This window comes from Rousettus aegyptiacus, unplaced genomic scaffold (genome assembly GCF_014176215.1).
Source record: "Rousettus aegyptiacus isolate mRouAeg1 unplaced genomic scaffold, mRouAeg1.p scaffold_m13_p_13, whole genome shotgun sequence".
NCBI lineage: Eukaryota > Metazoa > Chordata > Mammalia > Chiroptera > Pteropodidae > Rousettus > Rousettus aegyptiacus.
The window spans coordinates 22,345,808-22,368,128 of NW_023416288.1; positions in this window are offsets into that span (position 1 = coordinate 22,345,808).

Below are 22,321 nucleotides of genomic sequence, written 5' to 3' on the forward strand. Positions count from 1 at the left end.
TAAACATAATACACGTATAGATTAAAATTAAATGGATAGAGAAATATATGCCATGTTAACACTAATCAAAAGAAAGCATGAGTAGCTATATAAATTTCAAAGTGGATTCAGAACAAGGAAAGTTATCAGGATGTAAAGGGGCACAATGTAATGATAAAGGATTTCAAGAAGGCATAACAATCATTAATGTGTACGATTCTAACAAAAGAGGACCAAAATATGTGAGGCAAAAACTGATAGAATTCAAGGAAAAAGTAGGTAAGTCCACTATTACACGTCTCCATTAGAAATAGATTTATCAGGCAGAAAATCAGAAGGGATGTAGTTGAACTCATCAGCACTATTAATCAACTGATACTTCACCCAACAACAACAGCATATACATTCTTCTCAAGCTCACATGACATGTTCACCAAGATAAATGACATTCTGGGCCATAAAATACACCTCAACAAATTTAAGAGAATAGAAATTATACAATGTCTGCTGTCAGAGCATAATAGAATTAATCTAGAAACCAGTAACAGAAAGATAACTTAAAAATACCAAACTATATGAAGATTAACAACATACTGCTAAATAACACATGGTTCAAAGAATAAATCCCAAGATAATTTTAAAATATTGAGACTGAAAATTAAACACAACTTATCAAAATTCGTGCTATACAGCAAAATAACTACTTAGAGGGAAAATTATTACATTGAATTAGGAAAAAAGAAAGATATAAAATCAATAATCTAAATTTCTATCTTAAGAAACTAGAAAAAGGACAGTAAATTAAATCCAAAGTAAACAAAAGAAAAAAAATAATAAAAATTGGAGCAGTAATCAATGACTGAAAACAGGAAATCAATAGAGAAAATCAACAAAACCAGAAGCTAATTTTTTCGAAAAGATCAATAAAATTCATGAGCCTCTAGCCAGACTAAGAAAAAGGAAAACAAATTACTAATATCAGAAATGAATGGGGACATTATTACAGATCCTATGGACATTAAAAGAATAATAATGGAATATTATGGACAACTCCATGATCACAAATTTGATAAACTATATGAAATGAACCAACTCCTTGAAAGACAATCTGTTGAAATACACACAAGAAATAGATAATTTAAGTCAACACATCTATTAGAGAAATTATATCAATAATTAAAAACCTTCCAAAACAGAAAGCTCTAGGCCCAGATGAGTTCACTGTTGTATTCTGCCACACATGTATGGAAGAAATTATACCAATTCTCTACAATCTCTTCTAGAAGATAGAACCAGAGGGATTACTTCCCAATTAATTCTGAGGCCAGCATTCCCCTAATAACCAAAATCAGACAAATACATTACAAGAAAACTACAGACCAAGATATCTCATAAATATGGATGCAAAAATCATTGACAAAGTATTAGCAATATTTATGAACAAATCTGACTACAAATTTGATAACCTGGATGAAATGGAATAGACCTTTGAAAGAAAATCTTCCAAAAGTCACACAAAAGGAAATAGACAATCTGAATATACTTATCTAGATAGAATTTATTTTAAATTTACTAAATTACAAAGGTATTTTAGCATAATTTTGGAGGCTTATTTCAGCAAACTGTGTTCCTGTCTAACTACATTTGGTTTAAAGTAATTATGTGAGATCATGAAACATGCTCTGATAGGACACGATGAGTAGATTGAGAAATCAGCTGTCCCAAACATTAACTTATAACCAGATAGATTTTATAAAGTACACGAGTAGAACTTCTCATCTTGAATGTATAAAAGATTCCATAAAAATAAAATCAAAGAAAGTTTTGTTATTTTGCAGGCCTTCACAACTGTATAGATTTGATAACCTTTATTATCCATAAAGACTAGAACCAAAACCTCAACAACCATGGCTGGACTGGACTTTTGTCTTTGGTATTGGGCCACATACAAAGAGAGCTGAAAAGAGCCTTGGACATCAGTTAGCCCAATTGTCTATCAATGGGAAAAAAATGAGGTTTAGCCTTCTCTGACTTGCTAAATCCTATGTGAAATGTCTATTTACATATGATCGTAGCATTTTGTGTATCTTATAATAGTATATTAAAATTGCTCTTTACTCCTCTGCTATTCATTAGAAAGAAAACTCACTGAAGACAGTAATTGCAGTGTTAGCATTGAATCCCCCAATATACAGGACATTTTCTTATCTAGAACTGTAATGATAATAATACACACACACACACACACACACACACGTATATACGAAATGTCTCAATATAATTTATCAAAATTTGTGTATATATATGTATATCTATACATATATATGTGCATATATATGTATGATATATATGTATATCAATCCTGTGAGGAGTGCACTATTACTTATTCCCTTTTTACAGAAGAGGAAATTAAGACTCAGCAAGGTGAATCAACTTGCCTAAGTTACTACATACTTAGTAAGTAGTGTATTCAGGATTCAGTAGTACTTTAATTATAGAGCCTACATTCTTAGCCCTTTTGGTAAACTGCCTATCATAGAGTTATCTCTCCATAAACATTGTTGAAAGAAGATTAAATAAATCTAATCAAAGGAATAGACATGTAAAACACAATTATAATTCAATATATCGTTATATAAAATCCGTAAATACAAAAATATACCATATATTTTTATATACTGTATACACTTGACATAGTCAAAGAACCTTCACAAAACAAGAACATTTTAAACTGAAATTTATACTATTTTAAGAAACATATTTTGAACTGAAATTTATACTACTATTTTAAGATACATTTTTAGTTCAAATGAAATATAAGAAATTTTATCTTCCTCGGAGTAATATCCTCTTAGGTTCTTATTCTGCCTTATCATTTTATTTAGTTAGGAATTAGTAAAACATACTATAAATCATTCTTAATAAACATTTGACACTGATCCTATTTGCATTTCTCTGTATATCTTCATCTGTACTTTTGTTGTGAAAAATGAACGAAAACAAGAATGAATAATCACCTTTCCTCTTGCTGAGTGAATTATTCTAGCTTTTTTTTGTCTTTTGTTTTTGTTTTTTGTTTGTTTGTTTGTTTTAGTTTCAAGTATACAGTACATTGGCTAGACATTTATAGAATTTATAAAACGACCCCCCTAATTGCTCCTTCTCTCCTCTGGTTTTTCACCTAGCCAATATATTAGTGCTGACTGCATTCACTATGCTGTGCTCCCTATCCTCGTGAACATCTATCAACTACTAATTTGTACTTCTTTAATCCTTCACTCTATCCTCCCAGGCCCCCAACCCTTCTTCCCTCTGGCTGTCACCAGACCGTCCTCTGTATTTGTGAGTCTGTTTTTGATTAGTTTGTTCCTTTTTCTCCTTATATTCTGCATATAAGTGAAATCATACGGTATTTATCCTTCTCTATCTGACTTATTTCACTCAGTATAGTAACCTCTAGGTCTGGCCATGCCATTGCAGATGGTCCATTCTTGAATGAACAGCACTTGCTTCAACTGACTGGGCTTTTAGAAAAGTGTTTCCTGTTTTGGATAAACTAAGGAATTTGATGCCACTGATGTGCATTTTATATTTTCAAGATCAAAAATAATCTAATGAGATAATGGAATCATATGTATATCTGTGAAATAATTTTAAAGCAAAGCTTTTCAAGATTATCTTTTTTTTTGGTAAAACTTACAGTCTTTATAATGCAACTGAATTTATTGATTTTAATTTTAAAAGATATTATCAAGATTCTTTAATTCAATTTTTAATTGTCCTGCCTTACCCACTCCTCCCACCTTTTCCACTAACTTGGAATTTAAATATGGAATAAAATTTAAACATATCAGTTAAGGGAACAGTCAAATGTTAAAATGAAACAATACCTCAAGAAGCATATTCTTTCTGGGCGGATATAGTATTTCTGTGTTTAAGTGCTTTGCTACTGGGAGAAACATTTATATGGGTTTTTACATCATTAAAATATAAGACAAATATTTCCTAGGGTTTCGCACTGCTTTTCACTGCTAATTTATTTTAAGGTGGTATTACTTGAGGCATACAAAATAACCATTTATTTCTTGAAATTGAGGTTTCTAATGAAACCAAAATTACCAATAGTTTTGAATACCTAGAAATTAATTTCTAACACCAGTCTCCAAACATAGAACTAGGTCTCTTTGGACAAATGTTGATTCTAGGAATGATTTAGGAAATGTACAAGGTGAGGCTGGAGCATCTTGTAATACCAGAAAGTAAGGAAGTGCCCACATGTCCATAAAAAAAAATCAAGATCCACAATGACAGAGATATGCCAAAAGGATGCAGGAATAAATTGAAAGAGCTTCTAATGGCCAAACTCAAAATAATTTGAGCAACAAAATAAAGTATAATTAATTTATAAATCAAATTATAAAATAAATATCCATGAGTTTGTATTGACATAAATAAAAGATTGAATAAATAATTAAATGGGAAGAATAGACAAATCTCGAATGCAGAAAAATTCCAAATAATTTATGTAGATACTTAGTCCTCTAGGAGATGAAGCATAATTAACTACCCACTCTTTTAGTATGAAATGTGCATTGTGACTTCCTTCCAAAGAATACAGTGTAGATTGGACTTAAAAAGGGTAACTTTATAGTGGAGATACCTAATACTACCTCCAACCAGGTGACCGAGGTTAATATCAACAGTGGAAAGCCATACTGATTGTATGTACCTTTGTACGATGTGATGAGAATGACATTTTACCTCTGTAGTCTTCCTCCCCAGAACAAATGACCCCAGTCTAATCAGGAAATAAAGTATCAAATATACTGGAGGACATTTTACAAAATACCAGACCAGTGCTCCTCAAAATTATCCGGATCTTCAAAACAGAACGAAACAAAGGATCTGTGAAACACTATCTAAGAGGAGCCTAAAAGAAATGACAATTAAATGTAACGTGATGGTATCTTGAAATAGAAAAATAACATTAGGTAAAAACTGAGAAAATAGGAGTACTATGTATACCTTAGTTAATAGTAATGTATCAGTATTTGTTCACTAACTATAACAGATGTATCATAATAATATGAGATGATAATAATAGGGGTAATTGGGTGTGGGGAGTTAGAAACTCTCCACTATCTCTGAGATAATTTTATAAATCAATAACTATTCTAAAATAACGAAAGTTTGTTTAAAAAAATATATAATGGTTTGTTTATTTGGGTTAGGTGCTCTTCCAGGAAATCCCTCTTGTTTGTTGCTCACAAGTGATAAAATTGGGAATAAACATATTTGCTGTAGTAGATTAGAGAGAGACTTGTGAATCCGTTTGAATATAGACATTGAACATACCCTACTACCAAATATCCACATGAATACCACACTCAAATAAATAACTCTCCTACATAGTGATTTTTCAGTGCTGTAACATATGTGAGGAAAATTTGTCTTCAAGAGAAACTGGTCTAGCTGTCTTGGGGTTATGACTTTTCTTTTTCTCTAGTTCAAGTGTGTCTTCACAGTGTCATTTGTTGCATCAGAGAGGAAGGGCTAATCTTTAATTCAAGACACGTAAGTAATTATATTCCCTTCTGAAACATTGTATTTTTGGAACATTAGGTAGGTTTTTTCATTACTTGGAAGGCTCAATAAAAAGACCCATTCAACAAACATTATGCAATATTGGTAACTTAGAATCTCTTGATCTAATGACGTTAGATGAGGACAAGCCTTTAACCATACTTGTCTCAAGCTATTTAAGCCAAATCCTTATCTTGAAATAAAGCAAGTAGTATGTTCATTATTTCATTTATTCAGAGAGCATTCATTCAGACATGCTCTCAGGCATAGGATGACTGTTCAGAGAAGTTAGGATTGCAAAGCCCCAAGGCCAATTAATCCTCATGCCTCAAAGTTGTAATTTTTACCCTCCACTAAAATTTTAACCTTTCCTCTTCAACTGTTCTTGTTTTCCCAGTCAAAAAGCTACCTTATTAGTGCCTTCCCCCATCCCTAAGTCTTTCACCTGGGCCCTGCGGAACCTATCTTCCAGTTGAGAACAATTTACCAATGTAACTTTTAAGTTAATATGGACACTTTCCTTCATTCTCTTTTTGATTGAATTTGAGATGTCCTCAGGACACCATTTTCATGCAGATCTGTATATGTCTATATGGCATATAGACCCAAAGGTCAGAAATTAGGTCATTTACATTTTTTACCTAAAGTTAATGAATAGTTTGGAAGATGATGAGTAAAAAAAATCTGTTAATTTCTATATATTTTCTATTCATGATAAATTTCTTACAGACCCGCCCTTTCTTCCTTATTTCCATGAAAAAAAATATATTGAGCATTTTCTAGGTGTGTGAAGCACCAAGTTTTCCCTCTCACTAGGGCACTGATTCATAATTTGATCACATTCATGTTATCCAAAGAGAATTGACCAGAAAAAAATAAGTTTTTTTTAATTCATTTTTTAAATGCCATGATGGTCAATTACTATGATATTAAGAGACTATTTCAAAATTAATCTTTGCTTCCAATCAGAGTAATTTTTGAACTATCTCCCTGCATTGAATTTCTTTTTCACTAAAATAGGGAGAGTGATGTGTGCTAACACTTAACAATTAAGGTAGGTAGAGAGAATGTAAGCGGTGCTACCAGCTAGAGCATGAAGGCCATGAAGCAAAGCCTATTTTCTATTGTGTCAGCCATTGTTGTGATTGTGCTTAATCTAGAAGTGAATTTGAATTATGATGAAAAAATGTCACGGCTCATGGAAGACGGTAGATAATGATAATGAGCCAAGACTTGTAGGCTATCTGTGCTGGCTGCCTGATTTGTCCTGATGGACTTGCTCTACTGTGCCTGGAGGGTTAGCATTAGTATTTGACAGCATCCCCATTAAACCTCATTTTGCAAAGAGCTAGGGCCTGAGAACCAGTTCCATCTCTTGTTCTTATGAGATTTGTGACAGTAAGAGACTTCTGCCGTCTTCAGAAATGCCAGGGACCCCACTTAAAACTTGTGCTCCTAAAAGCAGTCGAATGAAAAAGCATGGATATCTCCACTTGAAAATAAATTTTTTTTTTGAAAAAAAAAAAAGTGTGGTTATTAAACTCAGCATGGGAGACAATCTGAACCAGGATCTTCATCAATCAGATTAACTACTTTCCAAGATGAAAACAGACGAGGCACAGTGTGAGGCTGAGAAGATATTTATCAAAAGCCATATTAATAACCACTTTCAGCTTTTTCCTGACAGTTTCATCTGAGGGTCCATGTTTAACATTTGAGTATCATATGTTTTTGTCAGGATGAGGCTGCTAAGAGCATCAATTAATTAATTCCTTTGAAGTACGGTTCAGAAAGGTAATAAAGTAACTGTCCCTAAGGCCACAACCAGTAATGGTAAGCAGCATTCTGGAGCTAGACAATTTGTTACTTCAAAGAGAAATTAAAAGCAAAATGTCTTCTTGGCCCACCTAAAAGTAAATTCAGGAATATTTTTGTATAAAGTAGCAACAATGTATATATGCATTTATAGATGTATAGACATAAATACATATTCAATATGCATAATTGCTTACCCAGCTGAGATATTCCTCATTTACATACTAGTGTACAGTCTAGTGCACACACATACACACACAAAGAATGGCCTCTTTAATTAGCTTTATCTAAATGGGCTGTAAATAGGCCAAAATTAAACTTGGAAAAATAATGAGAGTTTTATATTATGAAGATTATCAACTGCACTTTAGTGTTTGAGAAAATTAATTTGGTCAGTTAAAAAAAAAAGCTCATGAAAATTAACTCTTCAAGTAATACAATTCAGAATGTAGAAGAAATTTGGACCTTGTCTCAGCCAGAGGTATGCTGCATATATTCCCGGATATATCCTGCCATCTCCACTTTATGCAGGGCACATCAAAGGCATGGCTAATGCAGTTTTCATTTCAATGATGCAATAACAGCAATTGGCAATCAACCAAACCACAGTAATCTCAGAGAGACTTCATGTATGTAAGGTGTCAAGCCAAAGTGGGAAATAAAAAATAGGACAGATGTGTGCTGATGTGTTCATTTCATGTGGGATACTTTTTTTAGTCTAGAGGCATATTTTCTATGAATAATTTAGAATGAGCGCTGTCTGTTATTTGAAGCTTCACATTACTCCTGTCTGTTTACTGTGATCCAATCTTATGACAAAAATCTGTTTTATAAAATAGTAGATGAGATGATCCACTTTGTAAAATATTCAGGCTAACAAACACAGAGACTAATGGGAAGTGGCATGATGTAGCGGAGCGGAAGCTAGTTTGGGAATTAGGAGGCCGGCTTAGGCAGTGTAAGTGAGATGCCTTCTTTGATGGCCTATTCCTGGCTCTCAGTTACTGTGCTCCTGCATCAGAGGCTTGGATCATAGCCTTCTTGCTATTGTGATGTGGGTCTATATTTTGCTTCCCTTTCCTTTTCTTTCATTCCCTATTCCTACTCTAAGGTAATTCATTTTTCCTTCTAATCAATTGGACAAAAGACATCAGAGATATTGATGCTTGATCAATTTATACTCAGTCTTCTGGAATAGAAGTATTAGCAGTTTTGTGGTCTCATTATCCTTTTCTGTCAGCTGGGATTTCAGAGGTCCTTGAACTCCTACTTCCTTTGTGGAAGGCTGGCATCAGAGTTCTCCAGACACATACAAGTGGAGTGATGATAATACATTGCTGGGGAACAAATGAGGTTAAACGTTGGTGATAGTCATAGGATTTCGAGTCATTAAACATATCTTTTCAAAACTCAATGCTCAGATGTTTTCTGAATCACCCCTTCAGAATAGATATTTATAATGTTAAAATATTCTTTTGCTTTGTACTTTTTAAAGGGCAATCACGAATGGCATCTAATTTCCTTCTCACAATGAACCAAGACAGGACAATTTTTAAACATATGAAGGAAGAGGCTGTCATAGAAGACGAGCCTGGAGAGAGACTGGGCCGTCTGTACCATCTGCAAGTGACACAGCTGACCCCGTTTTAATTATAGAGCCATAGCACCTGTGATGACAATATAAGCTAAAAAGAGAATAAGTCATGGGAAAAGGTGAGCGAGGGTGAGGAAAGAGAGATGCTCCACCTAGGAGCAGGACTTTCCAAAATGTGAAACTACCTCATTCTAATTATATGAGTAATTGACTCCAGCTAATTCTTCCTTTGCTTAGCACACAGATTTCTCCCTCTTTGTGATGTTTTACTATTACCATCTTGAGTCTGTGTTATTTAGGTTATGACAACTTGGAGTTGTTATAAGCCACTCTACTTTCTTCATTCGTGCATTTTTAAAGAGTTCCTTTTAAATCTGTCTTATCATTTACTTCATGTATTTATTTTATTTAAAATTATTTTTTTAATCTTGTGTATTCTTATGTTCTATTCTATTCTATTCTATTTTCTTCTAAAACATTAATGTAGCTTAAATTTATTACCTAATATCATTAAAGTAAGAATACTTTATTTTATATATATGTATATACTCACACACACATATATATATTTTTAGGCGAGGCAACCCTTCGTTGGCCTCAGATATTGCAAGGATCTTGGCAGTTTACAATCCCTTATTTTTATATTATTTTTTTACGCCTACAGCACCTGGTCTTCCTAGGTGGTCTCTCATCCAAGTACTAACCAGGCTCGACCCTGCTTAACTTTCGAAATCAGAAGAGATAGGGCTTGTTCAGTGTGGATAGCTGTAGACTATATTATATTTATACTAGGCATTATTCATTAATAATGTATAAACTAGGTTCAATTTAGAATCATCTCTAAGTCATAGTACTGGCCATAGTTTGTTATTCTGAGTGCGAAGTTGAATATTGTTTCTGATGTTTTTCACCATTTGCATTACTGTACTGGATTTTCTATTTATGTTTGATGCTAATTTTTCCTTGAGGTATTTTTTTTATATCACTTTTTGAAAAACCCTTTGTTTTAAAAACAAATTATGTATCTTAATACAAATATTAAATCTTTGCCTTCTTAACCAATGTTTATTGCTTCATATTATGTGCCAGTCATTGTACATTTTACACATATTATCCTATATAATTTTCTTGACAATCCTATTAAATGTATTGTAATCTTCATTTGAGAGTTGAAAGAATGAGAGAAATTTGCACAATGTAGAAAGTCACATGGCTAGTAATAGATAGGAAAGTGTTAAAGACTGTGTGTGTGTATATAAAATTTTAAACCCATGCGTTTAACTTCATCCTATGTTACCTCCCTATCTATTAAATTTTCCCCCCAGGTTTTTACTTTTAACTTTGTTAGTTTCTTTCTCCATAAAAATTGTTTAATATTTATGAAGTCAAATCCATCCATATTTTCCTTTAGGGTGTGTGCTTTTGCTGTTAAGCTTAGGGAGACTTTACCTGCTTCAATATTATACAAATATCATTTATGTGTTCTCCTAGCTTAGTGTTCTAAACGTTTAAAAAAACTTAATTACAGGTTTTTTTTTTTCATAAAGCTTATGAAAGATAAAACCTCTCACTCAAATATACACAAATTTCCAAATATAGAAAATTTGGCCTGTCATTTCAGAGAGTTCATAAAATCTTTGAAACCCATGTGTTGAGGTCAAAGGTCATATTTTAGTTTTTTTTTTAATAATTATTTTAAAATGCAAATTATGTTCCCCCCAGATTCACATGTTGAAATCCTATTCTCAAATACTTCAGGATGTGACCGCATTTGGAGACAGTGCTTTTATAAAGAGGTAATTAAGGTAAAATGAGGTCACATGGGTGGGCCCTATTTCAGTGTACCTCCTGTTATTTTAAGAAGAGATTAGGACACAGACACACACAGAGAAAAGACTGTATAAAGATACAGGGATCCGATAGTCATCTACAGGCTAAAGAAAGAGGCTTCCGAAGAAAGCAACACTGTTTATATACTGATCGTACACTTCTAGCCTCCAAAACAGTGGGAAAATTTGTTGCTATTTAAGCTACCTAGTTTGTGGTACTTTGCTATGAAAGCCCTAGCAAACTAATACAATGAGATAAAGATCCAAGGGTATAATTTTTTTGTTTGCTTTTTTGCAAATGTCTATATTTTGCTTCCCTTTCTTACATTTTTGAAACTACAGCTATCACTCAGAAACCCTTTTGCAAGTTATTTCTTCCCCACTTCATGAAAAAAGGCCTTTGCATTCTGTCTGCTGGATTCTGTTACATGAGATCAAGTGAGAGACCTAGTTGGGGAGACTGTGGGTGTCTTATAGAACTCAAAAAAATCAATGAACACTGAACCCAGAATAAATTTGAGCAGATAGAGTGTATTAGAGGGAGGGAGGGAGACTTGTACATAAGAGAACATGAAAGAGAAAAGAACATGCTGCCCGAAGACTTTTTGTGACAAAATTATACAGGCCATCAAAAAGTAGGAAGGGATTGAGGAATGAGATTGTGATTCCTGGTCCTTTAATGTCTACCATGTAGTCATCAGTTTCAAAATGGTCACAAGATGTGTTTTTCTTGGTTAATGGTCCCTGCCAATTTCCTGCAAAACAAAGGCTTACACAAACATATTGGTTGTCCTTTTGTATTTTAAATGACTAGTCCTGAATTACAGATTTAAGAAATTACTGTGTTTTTTTTGTTTGTTTGTTTTGTTTTGTTTTCTCAGAAGCTGTGAGTGCTGAGTTAACTAGAATGTCAGCAAGGAGTAAAGGGGAGAGACTACAGTTAAAAATTGTCTTAGTATTAAATGAGATGGAGTCTCCCTTCTTTTAGTTATTTCATACTAGCTCAGAGGCAATGGTATCAGTTATGAGGCAAGCATGGGAAACAAAACAAGTTGACTATTTACATGGGCAGGAACATGGAGAAAGAGTATAAAAATAAATTATTTTATAATGCTGAGATGAATTACCTGGGAGCCTTCAGAGAGTGGGTAGCTGGAAATATAAATTAAAGTTTAGGAAAAAGATCTATAGACATTCTCATTTTTGTGGCTTCTTTAATTCTTTTAAAAGCCATGTAGAGTCACAAAATTTACCTTTGTAATGTTTGTCTATTTTTTTTTTTTAATTTACACTCCACTCCCATTGCTTTGCAACCATTTAAAAAACAAAACAAAACAAAACCTTGCAGTGGGTTTCAAACTTCTCTCTCCCTTTTGCAGACTTAGATCAATATAGTCACTTGTCAAAAAACCTTACTATAAATTAAATTGTTTGCAGAATAAAGTCTGTGTTTTTTAGCAAGAAGTATGAGCCTGCTTAATTTTTTCTTTTCTGTACATGTTAACTGGGCTCTTATGATGTACCAGGCTATTCTAGGTTTGAAGCTATGTATGAGATAGGGTCTTTCCCCTCAGATCGCTCACGGTATAGTGGAGATGTCAGAAAGGTTAATAAAACTACCTTTGTAGTCAAATGAGCTATGGCACCTTACTTTGAATCATACAGACACACTCTGTCTACAGCAGTGACTCTTTCTAGAGCACATGCATCTATCCTTCTTTGCAAATGGTCTTCTTTGACTATGATGTTTTCCTTTCTTCCAGTTATAAAGTATCACATTAATTGTTGGTAAATGTTTATCAAATAAATCTTATTGAAATTTACAGTGGGCTTTCAACTGATTTCTTTTAAAGACTAAAGCCCAGAAATCCCGATTATAAATTTAATAAGAGTTTCAACTCAGATCCTTCCAGAAGTACTTATCTTCTATGCCCTCTTCCTACACAAAGTTCTACCATTTCCTAATTGCAGTGTAAAGTGAGCTGCTACTTCTAAAACCTTATTTTTTTTTTCCAGTGAGTTTAGGCAAGCTCCAGTTTTCACATAGGTTTTGTTTATAAATAAGAAAACAGTTTTTATTTGGCCAGCAAAGGGCATACACAAATCTCTTTGCAAGAAAAGAAAATAATACATCAAACATGTACTTGGAATTGGAATATAGTTTCAAGGAAAGACTGCTGAGGTTAATTGTCACTCATTGGTAAATTATAATACAGCAGCTTTGTATCATTATTTGTGTTTGCTTTTCCTTTATAGTTTATACTTTTTATTTTAGTTCCAGAATTATCCTGACATCAATATTGCCTGATTTCTGAAAGTTCTTTCTTATTTTAAATCAGATTTTATTACTTTACTTCTCTATTATATAATTCTAATGATAAAACAACCGCGAATGCATTAAATTCTAGAAATTTTAAATAAATTGAGAATACCATAGTAAAAAGTTATGCTTGGTATTAAATATGGACATTAAAGAGCATATATATATATATATAGAGAGAGAGAGTATAATATAAAGAGATAGATTATATCAAATAGCACATCTTTTAATTTTAATTAATAGAATAATTAATTATTAGCCTCTTTACTAAGTATATATAGCTTCAACCTCTGAGCAGATATTTAAAGCATACTTCGTCTATTAGATCTTAGAGCCAATAAATGTTTTGTTTCCAATATTTACTAAAATGCTTTTCTTTAAAATTGTGCTTGTCAATAGATTTATATAAAAAAATGTGTGTAGATATGGATGCAGAATACATAGAAACAATGAAATGTTGAACAATGTTATATTGACCAATTCTCATGCTGGCATAGTCTTTATTGAGAGGGATAAAGGTCAATATCTAAATTCTTGCTTGTGAGTAATCAGCTGAACATTTTAAAAAGACATCTTCTATTGTCTTTGTTGTCAAGAAACTATAATAACACAGTATGACAAGAGACAATAAAAAGAAACAGTATTTAATGAAAGACAACAGGGAAAGAATCATAAAAATGAGTCAAATATACATAAACCCCATTCGTGAGTTAGCAGCTCTGGCTTTGGGCTGTTGCATTTGTGAAAAGACCTTCAGTAAGTTTCTTAATCTTTTTACATATCAGTTTCTTATTTGTAAAATGGAATTAATAGTAAGGCCTGCCCATAGGATTATTAGAAGGGAAAGAGATTGTGCATGTAAAACATTTAACTCATAGTATTTTAAAATGTTAGTTCTTCTGCTTTTTTTTGTTCATAATGAGAATCATAAAGATATGTACCTCCCCATCAATGACAGTATCTTACAGTGATGCCATTTGGGGTTGACAGTGAACATTAATGCATAGTGTGAGGTAAGGAGCACTTGGTTTGAAGTTATCAGGTCAGTTTGAATCTGGGTTCTCCCACATATAAAATATGTGACCTTGGAAACATTTCTTAACTTTTGTGAGTGTGAATTCCTCAAGAGTAAAGTGGGGATAAAAATAATTACCTTTCAGAGTTTGAGCGAAAAATAAATTATAAAATAAATTGCTCAGCACAATGACAAACACATGAGTCTCAAATATTAATGCTTCCTTTTCCTTTAAATCATAGAGGCTCATTTAGGTCAGTCACCTAGGTTTCATTCTTTGTGCACATTGATACCAATTTACTGAACCGATGCTATTCAGTTTACGCAAGTTGAAACTATTTATTAGGCAATTGGTTGAACAACTGCTCAGCTACTGCACATCAACTAGAAAGTCCAGAGGTGCCAGCCAATCACCCATGTGGCAACCTGACCAGCAAGAACACTATATTATAATCTCTTGGTCTTTATACAACTGATACTTTATGATGGGTTTTCTCAGGTAAAAAATCTGTGGGATTAGCAGAGCAAACAAATGACGAAAAAATACCGAAGTAAGTAAATGGTTTTACGTATGCCAGTGCCTAGAATCTATATAAACTTCCATAGGCTTGGATTAGAGAGCTCATTCTTTGAATATTAAATGTAGTTCCATCAAGGGAAAAAGGAAAAACTTAGACTCTAATACTAACAGCACTGTGTTCTCCCTCTAAGAATAAGGACTCATCTGTAAGCCATAAAACTCTGTACCTGCATTTTCCTAGAAAAGTTAATAAAGTTAAAGCTATTTCTTCTTGGCCTTTGACTCAAGTATATTAAGAAAACATGACCTCGTGTTAAGGTAACATGTCTTCAATTAGAAGGCAGGACTTACATCAGTTTAAAGATCTCATAGGAACCACGGCAGGGTTTTGTAGAAGTGATAGATTCAAGTGCTGATGTTTGCTATCAGAAGGCGCTGTTCATGGATCATTCTCTTATTAGTCTGGAATTGAAAATTAGCAGATCAGATGGTTGCTTGGTCAGGTCAGTATATATCACACAGACTAAGAATTACTTTGTCTTCTGTTTATCATTCAGATTTTTGGTGTTTTTTGTTTGTTTGTTTGTTTTTATTGTATTAATAACAGTAGCAGTGGCAGTAGTAATAGTGTTACTGATCTAAAGGGATTTGTTTGCCTGCATGCCTCAAAGCCAAAGGAGGCACAGAGAGGATTTTCCAGTAAAGAAAGTAAAGATTCATTTAAGAAAATGGCACCAAGACTGGAGACAAAGGTGAGATGGCACTCAAAGACCTGGCTCCCAGTTGTCCTCTAGGGGATAGGTTATATAGAGGAAAACTATTAGTCATGGTAGCTAAGGGAGTTGGGGCTGTAGGCTGTACTGATTGGTAGGGGCTAAGATGGGAGACAGTTGATCATTGCATCAGGTCCTGATGTCAGTCATGGTATTCTTCTGTCTGGTTTTGAGGGGATGTGGCTGGCAGAGTCATTTGGCCTTTATGAGTCTGGAGCTAAAACACAACTGAGGCCAAGATGTTATCTTTAGTTTTACCAGAATTCCTTTTCTGTGGTCAACAGACCTGAGACTTTGTTCCTAAGATTGATACTGACCAGAATCTAATGCCCTAAGGGCTTAATGACTAAGAGAATGGCCGTGCAGTTATTAAAGGTAGAATGACAAGAAAAAAAAACTAGCAAGTGACTCATGGTGCTAGACTAAACAAGGTGGTTTGAATCAAGGAGAAAGAAAAGAGAAAAAAGTTATTTTAAAGAAATGAAATTTTTTCACCATTACAATTGTACTAGTAATATTTTTAATTGTATTTTCTTGGGCTTGTAGATTAAAAAACAATTAGAACAAATTTGTTAGCATAGTAAGTCCAAATTATTTTTGTAAGGAAGTTCTCTGAGTTTAATGAATGTGGGAATTGGGTCACTCAAGTAGGTTTATATCTGCTTATATAGAGAGACTACTTGGGAAGAAGGGGGTGGAGCTACTTTGGCAAATAGGAGTGGTCAGATGATGTATGTTCCCTCTCTACTCAAGGCGCAGAATATAATCCCTGAGACTTGTTGCCTGAGGCAGAAATGGCATTGATTTATCATTACAAGCTTCACTCTAGAGAGCAGAACATATATATATATTTTTGCATTTTTTAAACATGTAACATAATTAGATAATTTTGTTTCTATTTTTTTAAATAAATGTATTATATTCCATTGGGCCTCAGAACATAGTAAAATTCAAAAATGCTAACAATTAAGTATTTTAATCAATTAAAATCAGCAAAAGTCAAAGTCACACTTTTTGTACTAATGCACTATCAACAATTTTAATTTAGATTATTTTTGAAGGAGTGAGTGAGGCTGGTCAATTTTATAGGAAAATGTAATTTTGAAAACATGAGAGAATACCAGGCTTCTGATAGCTTGATCTATAAATTAGGGAAGAACAAGCTAAAATAGATTAGTCAATTCATAGTATTATGACATATCCAGACCTATGAAAATTCAGCATTTTTCATTTAATTCAGTTCTTCCCCCTAAGCTAGAGAATTTGAAGTCAGATCTTTAGTTCATTCATAGTCCAGAATTTTCTCTGATAATAAAACCAAGAAAAATCAGAGAGAAAAATCCATGTCCTGTGGTATCTGTCAAAACTTAAGGATATCTTTATACTTTACACATGTCCTTTTACATATCCTTTAAGTTTTATATTTTTTAATTCTTTTTTATATTTTGAGGATTTTAATTTCAGTAAATGTATTAAATATGATGTTACATTTTTGTTATTTGTATAATATTTTATCGTAAGTTAGTATTATTAGTTCCCTAATACTAAAAATGTAGATGGTTTATAAGTGCCTGCTATTATAAAAAAATTCTGAAACAAACATATTTTTTATTAAATATATTAGTTTCTGATGATTTCCTTAGGCATATTAAGATTTAAAAAAGTCAGAATTTTTCTGTCATTAAATAATAAAATACATTTTTACCCACATAAATATTTGCTAGATAGAATATGAGATTGAAACATCATTAAATGATTTTTCAAAAACTCTTGAGAGACACAAATAACTAAAATCAGAAATGAAAGTGAGGATATTACTACTGACCTTTCAAAAACAAGAAGGATTTTAATAGAATTCTATGAACATTATATGTCAGCAAATTAGGTGACATAGATAAAATGGACAAATTCTAAAAAGAAACAAATTAAACTGACTGAAGAAGAAAAAGAAAATCTCAACAGAGCTATAATAAGTAAAAAGATTGAATTAGTAATAAAAAGCCTCCCAATAGAGAATAGTCCAGGACCAGATGCTTTCACTTGTGAATCCTACCAAAAAAATTTTTTTTTAATTAAAAAAATTAAAATAAAATATTTTATAATATATTTAATAGTAGAAGAAAGAACATTTTCTAATTCTATGAGGCCAGCATTACCTTGAAGTCAAGTCAATTAAAGACATCATAAGAAAGAAAACTGTAGACCAATATCCCTTATAAATATAAATTTTAAAAATCCTCAAGAAAATAATAGCAAACCAAATTCAAATGCATATTAAAGAATTACATACTATAATTAAGAAAAATTTATCCCAAGAATGCAAGACTAGTTCAATATTTTAAAAAATCAGCTAATATAATACAACACATTACAGATATGAAGGAAAACATCACATGATCATCTCAATTGATACAGAAAAGGCATGATAAAAGCACTGAATAAACTAGGAATAGAAGGGAATTTGCTCAACATGATAAAGATAAAAAGTTATAGGTAACATCAAACTCAATTATGAAAAGCAGAATATTTTCATCAGATTAGAAACAAACTTTTTGTGTGTGCATATAAATGAAAAAAAACTGATTCTCAAATTGATATGAGATTATAAGGAGCCCCAATAAACCAAAACAATATTTGAAAAGAACAAAGTTAGAAGATTTATACTTCCCAATTTCAAAATTTACTACAAAGCTATAGTAACCAAAACAGTGTAGTATGGTCATATGTCTATGTATGACTATATATCAGGCTGTATAGACATATGGACCAATGGAACAGAATTGAATCCAGAAATAAACTCATACCTCTGTGGCTGATTGTTTTTTTTGAAAGGGTACCAAGTTCATTGAATGAAAAAGAAGTCTCAACAACACATGATTCTGGGACAACCACATTTTCACAAACAAAAGAATAGAGTTGACCTCTACCTTATCCTATATACAAAAATTAACTCAAAATGGATCAATGACCTAAACATAAGAGTTAAACTTTTAGAAGAACAAATAGGCGTAAATTCTCATGTCCTTGGACATGGCAGTGGGTACTTGGATATGATGCCAAGCATGAACAGCAAAAGAAAAGAATGGATAAATCAAAATTAAAAACTTTTGTGCATTAAAGGACATTATCAACAAAGTGAAAAAATAACCTTCAGAATGGGAGAAAAGTACTTGTCAATTATATATCGGATAAGGGTGTAATATCTAGAACATATAAACAAATATATTTAAAAGAATTCCTACAACTTACAATTTAAAAAATGGGCAAAGGACTTAAATAGACATTTCTCCAAAGAAGATATACAAATGGCCAATAAGCACATGAAAAAATGCTCAACATCACTAGTCATTAGGTAAATGCAAATCAGAACCACAGTGAAATATTGCTTCACACCTACCTGAATGGCTATAATAAAAAAACGGAAAATAACAAGTGTTGGTAAAGATGTGGAGATATTGGAACCCTTATACCTTGCTGATGGGAATGTAAAATGGTGAAACCACTGTGTAAAATAGTTTGTGAGTCTTCAAAAAGCTGAACATAGAATTTTTGTATGATCTAGCAATTTCACTCCTAAGTATACACACAAAATAATTAGAAAATGAAATAAACAGATATTTGTACCCATTCGTTTGTAATAGACAGAAGGTGGAAACAGAGGCTTCATCAACAGATTAGTGAAATGTGGTATATGCATACAATGTAACATTATTCAGCATCAAAAATAATGGTGCACCTTAAATGGACCTTGAAGACATTATGATAACTGAAAAAAGCCAGGAAAAAAAAGATGATTGTAAATTTTCATTTATATAAAATATTTTGAAAAGGTAAATGTATAGAGACAAAAAGTAGAAAAGAGAGAACCAGGGCTGGGGAGAGGGATCAGTGAGAAGTTACTGCTTAATGGTTATAAAATTTCCATTTGGGGTAATGTAAAAGTTTTGGAAATAGTAGCAACAGTTGTATAACATTGTGAATATAATTAATGACACTGAACTGTACACATGAAAGTGGTTAAAATGGCAAATTTTACATTATAAATATATTTACCATAATAAAACTTTTTTTTTTTTAGGAAGTTCTTGTGTGTCTTTAGAAGATAATCTATAGTTAGATCCAGCAATAGCTAACCTTTATCTAGAACTATCTTCGACTTTCAGCCTGACCACCTTATAACTAATCCATGGTATGTTTATAATAACCCTATGAGGAAATACTCATGCCATATCCATTTTACAGATGAGGAAAGTCAGACTGAAAGATACTGAGTGATTTTCCCTAAGGTCACCTAGCTACTAGAGGCAGATTCAGGATTTAAATCCCTACAGTTTTGCTCTAGAGGTCACAGCTATCCATCACAGTGTGCTGCTTGTTTTCAGCCACCATACTCTTCAGTCATTACTTTTTAGAATATAATCGGTAGAATATTTCAACTATTTTATATAAAAGCATATATCTTAAGTCATATATCTTTAGATAGTGAATGGGGTTAAATGGTGTAACCCAATAATTCATGTCCCTTCAAAACTGTGAATGTGACCTTATTTGTAAATAGGGTTTTGTAAATGTAATCAAGTCAGATTGAGGTAATAGTGGATTAGGTTGGGCCCTAAACCCATAATGACTTGTGTCCTTCTGAAAAAAGGGAAGTTAGGATGCAGACACAGGAGGAAGACCATGTGACAATGCAGGCAGAGATTTGAATGGTGCAGCTGCAAGACAAAAAGTGCCAAGAATTGCAAACAGCATGAGGAAGAGACAAGGAAGGGTCTTCCCTTAGAACCATTAGATGGAGCATGGCTCTGCTGACCCCTTTGTTTCTGACTTCTAACCTCCAAAATTGTGAGATAACAAATTTCTCTTGTTTTAAGTCATTCATAATTATGGCGATTTGTTATGGCAGCCCAAGGAAACTAATACAGATAATATACAGCTATTGTTTTTTAATTTTGCAGATAAAATTCTGCCAAATATGCACAGATATATTTTATTAAAATTCATAACCCTCTTGACTGATATTTTATTGGAGTGTATTTGTATCTATAAGAAAATCTGCTTCTAACTTTAAATAAAGAACTATGTGTTATAAAAATTATAAAAATCTAGTGGTACTAATACTTGCATTATATTTTGATGATAATAAGCTTTTGTTCTATAGCTTTGTCCTAGCAGGTGGTAGATAGCATAAAGAATTATCTGATAAAAAGTGTTCTATTATTAAAATTCATTTGAGCTAAAAAAAAAGAGATCAGCCATGGAGAATTTATGATTATATATTAAAAATGAAAAAAGTAAGCAAACAAATTGCACAGCAATCTTTCTGAAGTATCAGTGTTGAATACATGTAATAATCATCTGCTCTCCTTTCTTCCCCCCCATCAGCATAAATTCAGGCCCACTTTATTTGAAATAAACTCTGAAAAGGAAATCTCATGCAGTGTTGAACTTATTTCCACTGCTAGAGTTCAACACACACACGTGCACGCGCGCGCGCACACACACACACACACACACACACACACACAAATGCACACACCAAACCCAATATGTACATAATTGAAGAAAACCTGAATAGATATTTGAAAACAAAAAAAAAAATAGTTGTTCATGTAAATAGAAGTTAGACAAGCATTAAAGGATAAATGTAACTTATGAATCTATTTTGAAGGACCAATGTATCTAAACATTAAAGGAAAACAATACCAGAGATTGCATTTTTTACTGACATTTCAAAACACATTATGAAAACATATATTTCTTTTTACAATGGAGCTTCTTTCTGAACAATGAGTTCCCAGAGTAATTTTAAAAGCTTATTTGTGACTATTAATCTTTAGACTGCTTTTCCTTACTGAAAATGAGACTCAAATTAGTTGGCTTATTCATAAGATCAAATCAAGGCTTGACATTCTGTTTGGTCTTGGTCTCTGCATTGGGTATTGAGATAATTTATAACCAGAAATGTGAAAGGCAATATAGCATCACCATTACTTGGAGTATTCAGTACAAGAGAATGTATCATATAATTTTTCAAGTATTTTAATGTTTACTGGAAATTGATTCAAACTTTGACTCATTTTGACCCTCTGCTAGGACAGGGGAAGAGTAGGAAACAAGGAAGATATAATCCCTTTCTGCATGGAGTTTATAATTTAGCAAGAGTGACAAACATTAATCAAAGAATTATAAATAATAATTTTTATTAGATAAATACCGTAATAAAATAATTAGTTACAATTATAAGAAATGTGATTAAAAATAGTGTGCTGTATTAATCATATTCTTGGTTGCAAGTCTTTAAAATCCAATTCAAATTATTTTTAACAATTGAAGTTCATTGGCATATCTTCCTGAAGATACAGAATGTTGACTTCAGGCATAGCTGGATCTAGGCATTCAATCAATGTCATTGGAAATCACATTTTCTCCATGATTTGACATTGCTTTCTTCAGTTTATCTTTAACTTCAGGCAGAATGAAGTGGCTAAGTTCACTAACAACAGCTCTTGGCTTCTGTTCTACTTAATAACACAGAGTGCTACTCACCTAAACATTGCAGCAAAAGCCCAGGAGCTGACTTTTTTGGCACAGTTTGTCCATCTGTGAATTCATCACAATTAAGTTTATTGTCTGACTCCTGGTATCCCTGTTAGGTAACTTATATACTTGGGGCAGCTACGATGAATTCATCTCAGATTACATGGACTAAAAGAGGAAAACAGTCAATTTTCTAGAAGGAAACTGAGATGTTATCTAAACATAAATAAATCAAACAGGAAAAGAAATATTGAGAAAACAAAAAAAGAAATTAGTCTGCAAAGCAGGTGGATATATATATCTTTCATCCTATTACTTACTTTGTATATGCATATACACTAAATACATGTAAA